Genomic DNA, 8490 nt, shown 5'->3' with positions numbered 1-8490 from the left:
ATCAAGGCAATAGATATGGCATCAAGGCAATAGATATAAATATAGGATCCTTAGCTCCACCAGTAATTATATAACCCTTCTTGAGCTTGAGGTAGAGTTAGTCAAATATTTTCCATCAAAACCTTTTTTGATGCAAAATGGCTTTTTAAAAAATGGATATTTTCCTCAGAAATGCCTGCTTTTGAATACATTTTTTCAAGTTTTTGTTGAAAAACATCAAAAAACACAAGGGCAGTTGCTGGGTTTGGCTTTGAATAGCCTCAGTTCTGATTTTGTCCTGCCATTTGATATTGAGCAACTGACCAAAATGAGCATCAAAAACATTGATTTGTGTTCTTCACCCTTCCTTGGCAGCCGTGTTTCACTTCCATACAATAGAGTTGGTGTAACAGTGGTTCTATAGATGTGCACATTTGTAGCAAGCTTGACTTGTCCCAAATTTGATCCCAGAGCAGAACTTTGCCCACAAAGCCTGCAAAAACAAGGGACGCTTTTGTGTGAAATGCTGGCCCCACTGAAGTCAATGGCAAAACTCCCACTGACTTCAATAGAGACAGGATTTCACCTTTTCTGTTTAAAACAAACTTGATATTAATCAAACTGTGTGGTGGTGCAAACATCAAAAAGGACAGGAAAAGAATATAAAGGGTCCTTGTAAGGTTAGAAATGTGATTTTGGCTGGAAAAGTGCAAATTAATATAGATGGGGAAAAATCATGTGGTGCACACATAGTGAGAAAGAGAAACCTGAAGAATAGTGGAAAAGTGTGTGTGTCTCTGTGTGCGGGGGGGAATAGCCATGGAGACGGTAGATAATATCAAATTAGCACTAATACAATGTGGGAGCAAAAAACTCATAAAATTTGTGGTTGCGATTGCCTAGAATTATGCCATAGAACAGGGGAGAGAACAGATCCTGTCTATTATCAGAAGGGTAGCCATGTTAGTCTGCATTCACAAAAACAACGAGGAGTCCGATGGCACCTTAAAGACTAACAGATTTACTTGGGCAGAAGCTTTTGTGGGTAAAATACCCACTTCTTCAGATCCTGTCTATGAAGATCTGCTATGACTGCAGTAGGAATATTTATTCCTTTCTGGGCCTCTCTTTGACAGTCAGATATAAACAAATGGAAGGGAGTTTGGAGAAGAGAAACAAAAATGATTCTGGGATTAACAACTAGCAAAAGACTCAAAAACTAACATAAAAAATTAAATATATCAGAAGCAGGAAGCTTGTGAAATAATCAGTGGTGAACTGGATGGTCGAGGTGCTAAAGAAGAACTCAAGGAAGACAAAGCCTTTGAAGAGAAGCTAAATAGATTCTTTGAATTGGTCTTCACTGTAGAGGATGAGAGAGAGAGAGTCCCACACTTGAGACATTCTTTTTAGATGACCAATCTGAGGAACTGTCCCTGATTAAGATTTTAATAGAAGAGTTTTTGGAACTAATTGATAAATTAAACAGTAATAAGTCACCAGTACCAGACTGTATTCACCCTAGAGTTCTGAAGGAACTCAGATACAAAATTAAAGAACTACTAATTGTGATATGTAATTTATCATTTAAACAGGTTTCAGAGGGGTAGCCGTGTTAGTCTGTATCAGCAAAATCAATGAGGAGTCCTTGTGGCACTTTAGCAACTAACAAATTTATTTGGGCATAAGCTTTCATGGGCTAACCCACTTCATCTGGATTAATCCGTGCATCTGATGAAGTGGGTTATAGCCCACAAAAGCTTATGCCCAAATAAATTTGTTAGTCTCTAAGGTGCAACAAGGACTCCTCACTTTTTTATCATTTAAATCAGCTTCTGTCCCAGATGACTGGAGAATAGCTAACATGACACCAATTTTTAATAAATACTCCAGAGGTGATCCTGGCAATTACACGCCAGTAAGCCTGACTTTAGTACCAGGCAAATTGGACAAAACTATACTAAAGAACAGAATTATCAGACACATAGATGAACATGATTTGTTGGGGAAGAGTCAACATGACTTTTGTAAAGGGAAATAAATCCTCACCAATCTACCAGAATTCTTGGAGAGGATCAACAAACATGTGGACAAGGGTGATCCAATGGATATAGTGTACTTGGACTTTGAGAAAGCCTTTGATAAGGTCCCTCACCAAAAGCTCTTAAGCAAAGTATGCAGTCATGGGATAAGAGGGAAGGTCCTCTCATGAATCAGTAACTGGTTAAAAGACAGGTGTGGCACTCTATACCTCAAAGCAACATCCTGGAACCCCCATATTCACCACAGTAATATCATTAGGATATGTTTTGTACAAAGTATGCCTTGTGAGGTATCACTTTAAAAGTCTTGATCTATTGAACATTAATATCCTGTTGGATTGTGTGTGCTATCATTGTATGTGTGTGTTACTGAAATATGTTGTGAGCTTGGGAACACCCACAACCAGACTTTTGAGGTACAACAATGGAGCAGCCAGACACACTGATGGCCCGTTGAAGGGAATCCACTTTCCCAACAAGCATCTCAAAAACTTTCTCAGAGAGAGCATGTATACAATGGAGACTGCTTGATCCACGTCATAGCAAAAGATCTTTCCAGCAAGCTGAAAGAAACTATAAAGAGAAGTGACATAATGATTTGACGTCACTCCCCCCACAACTCAACACCCGGAAACAGGTCCGGAAGACAAAGAATTTGAATTGGGGCTAGACGGCAGTTCCAGCCTGTGTGTTGAAGATCTGTGACCTGTTTGTGCCATCTATCAGGGTGAGACACTGCTTGATTGAAATCCTGTTTAGTTTATAGAACTCAAACTGTGAATTTACTTTTATTTCTTAGGTAACCAACTTTGAGCTCTACGCTCACTACTTATAATCACTTAAAATCAGTTTTACATTTTACCTAAAACAGTGTGTTTTGGATGAAGTGCTTGGGAAATCTCACCTCAGTGTAACCCCTTTGTGGTTTAGAGAGCATGGCCCTTTAAATCTTTTTCCTGAAGGGGAAGTGCTGATTGTTCCAGAAGGAGGAATTGTTATTAGTGGGAGGGGGAGCAGAGAGAAAGGGGAGAGTGACAGGGTGTGTGTGTCTGAAGCTCCAGACAGAAGGGCTGCAGCAAGCAGGCCTGCAGGGAAAAAAGGAGCCAAGAACCTGCCTGAAGCCTTGGAAGGACAGAGCAGCCGATCGGGGACACCCCAGGACAGGAGAAAGGAGGAGCACTGTGCCAGGGATGAATCACCTGAGAAAGAAAAACCAGAGCTGGACCTAGTATCACTGCTGTCCAGAGCTGCAGGGGCTGTAAGTACTGGGGTTTGTTACTTTGCATTGGTAATAAGGAGGGAGGCTGCTAGCTGGTTAAGTGGGGAGGTGGTCGCTTTGTGTGGCTTTGCAGAGAGCGGCAGAAGAGGGCACCGGAGGGGTTTGTTGGGGAAAGTTCATTAGCACCGAAGATGACCACGAGCACCCAAGACTCATCACTGGGCTGGAACTTTGCCCAGGACTCTTGAACTCTGTGTGCAGACACATTGCTCAGGGTCTGCCCTTTCAGACTGTGCTACCACTGGGCCTGTGGGGCCTGGAGTTGAATGCAACCCTGTTTTACTGTTCCCCCTATATTTCCCCCTGTTGGTTTTCTCCTTTCATCCCTCTGTAAATAAATATTTCCCTTTCCTATATTCATTGTACTTTTCCGGTGGGTGTGTGTTCACTCTGGGGGGTTTGGAACAGGTGCCCCTGGGGAAGGGGTGAAAGTAACTTAAAGGACTTACTGGTACTCCGGAGTCCTGCGCAGGGGGCGTGGCCTCGCCCGGAAGAGGCGTGGCCTTGCCCAGAAGAGGCGTGGCCTTTAAATACATGGGCCCTTTAAATCAGCCCCAGAGCCCTGCCACTGCTACCCCGGGGCTCCAGCAGTGGGGCTCGGGGTGCACTTTTAAGGGCCCAGGGCTCCCCACAGCAGCTGGAGCCCAGGGCCCTTTAAAGCGTGGCTGGAGCCCTGCCGCCGCTACCCCAAGCTTCAGCAGCGGGGCTCGGACAGCGCTTTAAAGGGCCCGGGGCTCTGGCCGCTGCGGCGAGCCCGGGGCCCTTTAAAGTGCCAGCCTGGGGAAGCTGATCTGGTCCGGCATGGCGTACTGGCTCTTGCCGGTATGCCGTACCGGACCGTACTGGCTTACTTTCACCTCAGCCCTGGGGTGGAAGGGACTTTCCCTGCTGCGTTCCTGTGCACACCTTTTCTTGGTCGGAGCTGCCTGCAGAGCATACTCCATCTTGGCCATGAAAGCACTAAAGTTACATCAATTTAAAAAGGCTAGTGTGTGTCCACTCCACATCAAGGAAGGGGCGGAGTGGTTAATGAACTTACAAAGGTCAGCCTTCTGACCAGTGCAAGATGATACAGTTCTGGGGTGCAAGGCTGGGCAACTGTGGGGAATTGGCTAGAGCCTCTCTGTTGTTGGTTCATGAGTAGCTGGGGAAAGAATTCATGTAACTCAGTTGGGTATGTCACTGCCAGTAGATGTCTGTATAAGTGCAGCACCTGTCAGAGGTTTGTAGCTTGGCAACAGCATCACGGAGTAAAAGGGGTACCCTAGGTTGGTAGGACAGAGGGCTCATCAGTCCCACAGTCCAGGTTGCACCCCTGGAACCCAGTCACAACAGGGAACAAAGGGTAGGAATAAATGGTCAATTTTAACAATGGAAATTGGTAAATAGTGGTGTCCCCCAGGAGTCTGCACTAGGACCAGTGCTGTTCAACATATTCAAAAATAATCTGGAAAAAGGGTTAATCAGTGAGGTGGCAAAGTTTGCAAGTGATACAAAATTACTCAAGACAGTTAAATCCAAAGCTGATTGCAAAGAGTTACAAAGGGTGACTGGGCAACAAAATGGCAAGTGAAGTTCAATGTTGATAAACGCAAAGTAATTCACATTGAAAAACATAATTCCAACTATACATACAAAATGATGCTGTATACATTAGCTGTTACCACTCAAGAAAGAGATCTTGGAGTCATTGTGGATCGTTCTCTGAAAACAGCCACTCAATATGCAGTGGCAGTCAAAAAAGCGAATAGAATGTTCGGAACCATTAGGTAATGGATAGATAGACAATGTCATAATACCATTATATAAATCCATGGTATGCCTACACCTTGAATATTGAGTGCAGTTCTGGTCACCCTATCTCAAAAAAATATTAGAATCGGACAAGATACAGAGAAGGACAACAAAAATGATTAGGGGTATGGAACAGCTTCCATATGAGGAAAGATTAATAAAACTGGGACTGTTCAGCTTGGAAAAAAGATGACTAAGGGGGGATATGATACAGGTCTATAAAATCATGAATGTTGTCGAAAAAGTGAATAAGGAAGTGTTATTTATCCCTTTACATAACACAAGAAACAGAGGTCGCCCAATAAAATTAAGAGGCAGCAGGTTTAAAACAAATAAAAGGAAGTACTTCTTCGCAGAATGCATAGTCAACCAGAGGAACTCATAGCTAGGGGATGTTGTGAAAGCCAAAACTATAATGGGGTTCAAAATATAACTAAGTACATTCATGGAGGATAGGTCTATCAACGGCTATTAGCTGAGGTGCACAGCGATATAACCCCATGCTGTGGATGTCCATTAGCCTCTGACTGCCAGATGCTGGGACAGGGGATGATCAGTTGATAATTGGCCTGTTCTGTTCACTCCCTTTGAAGCGTCTGGTACTGACCATTGTCAGAAGGCAGGATACTGGGCTAGAGGAACCACTGGTCTGACCCAGTATGGCCACTAACTTATTAACTGTTCTTATTAACTTTACAAGAAAATAAAGATTTAAGTCAAAGCCTATTTCATTTAGTGGGAGTTTTTCCATTGGATCAGAAGCTAAAAGACCTTAAAATGTATCACTTAAACTTTATGGGGAAAATTATAACAGTCTACATATATGTTTTTGTTTTAGAACATAAGAACAGCCATACTGGGTCAGACCAAAGGTCCATCTAGCCCAGTATCCTGTCTTCCAACAGCGGCCAATGCCAGGTGTCCCAGAGGGAATGAACAAAACAGGCAATCACCAAGTGATCCATCCCCTGCCGCCCACTCCCAGCCTCCGGCAAACAGAGGTTAGGGACACCATCCCTGCCCATCCTGGCTAATAGCCATTGATGGACCTATCCTCCATCAACTTATCTACTTCTTTATAAAACCGTGTTATAGTTTTGGCCTTTAAATCATCCTTTGGCAAAGAGTTCCACAGATTGTAGAAATCCAAATAAATAAGATAAATAAATATATCTGAAGGGTGTAAACTGTGCTGGAAGGTACTTTGAGAGAAGCTGAACTGACCCTTCTGTACGTCTTGTGGCTTATCATTAATGAAGCATTTACAGTGCTTTTGTAGCTACCATATTTGGTTGCCCATGCTTCTTGTTCCTGCCTACAATGAAAGGGAAGAGTTATTTGTAGCAGTACAAGAGTTATAACTAGGATAAAACTGAGTAAGGGAAAATTCAGATCAAGTATTAAGTAAAACTTCCCGACAGTCAAATCTATTAGGCTGTGAAGAAATATCCTAAGAGAAGTGGTGGAGCCCCATCACTTGTGACATTTAAAACTAGACTGGACAATGCACTAATAACCGTACTGCAGGGAGCAATTCTGCATTGTCGGAGGATGGACTAGATGACCTAGGAGATCTTTTACACCTCTACTTTCTGTTATTCTGTGAAGTAGAAAAACTGCAGTACATACCATAGTGCTATTAAAGAGTGAGCAACAGATGAAGAGAACTACAGCACTAGTGAAAAAGGAAATAGATGGTTGGATCTTTGGAAAAAGATAACTGCAGGTTGGTCCCAATCTTCAGCTAGTGTAAAATGATTTACAGCAGTCCAGATTGGGGTCATTTTTTTGAATGACTTGACCTACAAATTGAACACGAACTCCGAGAGTCATATTGGGTTCTTTCCATCTTGGTGGTTTGTGGCCTGTGACATACCTGGGAGGCCAGACTAGATGTTCTGGTGGTCCCTTCTGGCCTTTAACTCTTTGATATGATTCTCTAGGATAATACCACCTGTGATAAAGATTCTGCAGGCCAAACAAGGTCTTCAGTGCTATTTGTGCAACTTAAAAAAAAGACTATTTTCCCCATGATTAACAGCAGAGGTCAGATTCTGTCCTCATCATGTGCAGCCTGCTGAAGTCAATGTTGTCAAACCAGATGTAAGTCTAGGCAGGATTTGGCCTATATGTTGCCTGCCATACATTGCTATATGTCATAACTGTTCATCAGCAGAATTCCCACTGACCTGCCAATCAGATTGATACTGAAGCATTTCACTGTGTCTGACAAACAAAGCAAAACAACAAAGCTGTATGTGAAGAGCTGCTCATATTCCTGTATATGTTAGTCAACTCTTTATCAAAGGATTTGAAGAAGTGAGAGCATGAGTTTAATTCAGTGTTCAGAATTGTTAACTAGCACCTCTGAAATGGTAACTAAAGTTCCTTTAAATGAAATTATTTGCAATTATCTGAAATCTTCGTGTTCTGTGTGTGTGTGCACACGTAACACCTACAGACCCCGGTCGTCGGCGGGCAGGATCGAACCAGGACCTCTGGAGCTTAGTGCATGAGCCTGCAGCGCATGAGCTAAAAGCCAACTGCCTGTTAGCTAAGGCTGTAGAGCAGACTCATTTATCTCTCTCTTTAAGTGTCTTGGTGCCACTAGCTGGGACAGAACACCACACCCAAAAGGTGTTTAGGTTACACACACACACGCTGAAAGCACATTTTGAAAAGAAATGACTTTTTTTTTTAAACAGAGGTTAATGCCCTAACTTGTTGTTCAACTTAAATTGAAATGATAAAGACCTGAGAAGGTTTGCTGTAAATAAGTCAGCATCTTAAACTCCCCAACCTTAGAGTGTTGCACAGAGACCCCAGACTGGAATACTCATTTTACTCAGAAAGACGTTTTATCCCAGCTCACTGTTTAGGTACCTTACTGAATCTGTGAGGAGAGACTGATTTGGTCATATTTATAAAAGCACCTGTTCAGTGTTCTAGGCACAGAATAATAATTATACATAGATCTGCAATTCAGCAGGCAAATATGACTCTGAAAGGGCCTCCCATCCCCATCTAAGTAAATGTCTCCTTCCCCTTCCAATGCTATTCAACATCCTTCCCCCAAGTCCTAGGAAAAGTGTCAGGAAGCATATGAGCATCCCTTGATCAGTGCTCAGTTGGAACAAAGGAAAATGTGAATTCCAGAGTTGGGAGCCTTTGCTGGAGAATAACTGCCACAATCCCCATCTCATTTAAAATCAGGGATTGTAACCTCAAGTACCTCCACTGGCAGCAACACTGGAACATTTCATAGGAGAGCAGCAGGCTTTCAAATAGTCAGGGACCAAACCATTTAGGCCTTTACATAGTGGGCCAACACCAGCCTCTTAAGTTCCATCCAGAAATCAATTTGCTGGCAGGACAGATTATGGTGCTGTCTATGTG

The 8490-nt window shown here is 42.9% G+C and overlaps 1 long non-coding RNA gene across 1 annotated transcript in view; it reads left to right on the top strand.

Moving 5' to 3' along the window:
* Positions 1-3053: 3053 nt before the first annotated feature.
* LOC119565687 overlaps positions 3054-8490 on the top strand; it is a 54599-nt gene continuing 49162 nt past the window's right edge. Inside the window, exon 1 of the long non-coding RNA XR_005224498.1 lies at positions 3054-3279. This is a non-coding gene — a long non-coding RNA (uncharacterized LOC119565687). The remainder of the gene's footprint in view (positions 3280-8490) is intronic.

This window comes from Chelonia mydas, chromosome 3, assembly GCF_015237465.2.
Source record: "Chelonia mydas isolate rCheMyd1 chromosome 3, rCheMyd1.pri.v2, whole genome shotgun sequence".
In the NCBI taxonomy this organism is placed as follows: Eukaryota; Metazoa; Chordata; order Testudines; family Cheloniidae; genus Chelonia; species Chelonia mydas.
This window is presented reverse-complemented; position numbering and strand designations above follow the sequence as displayed.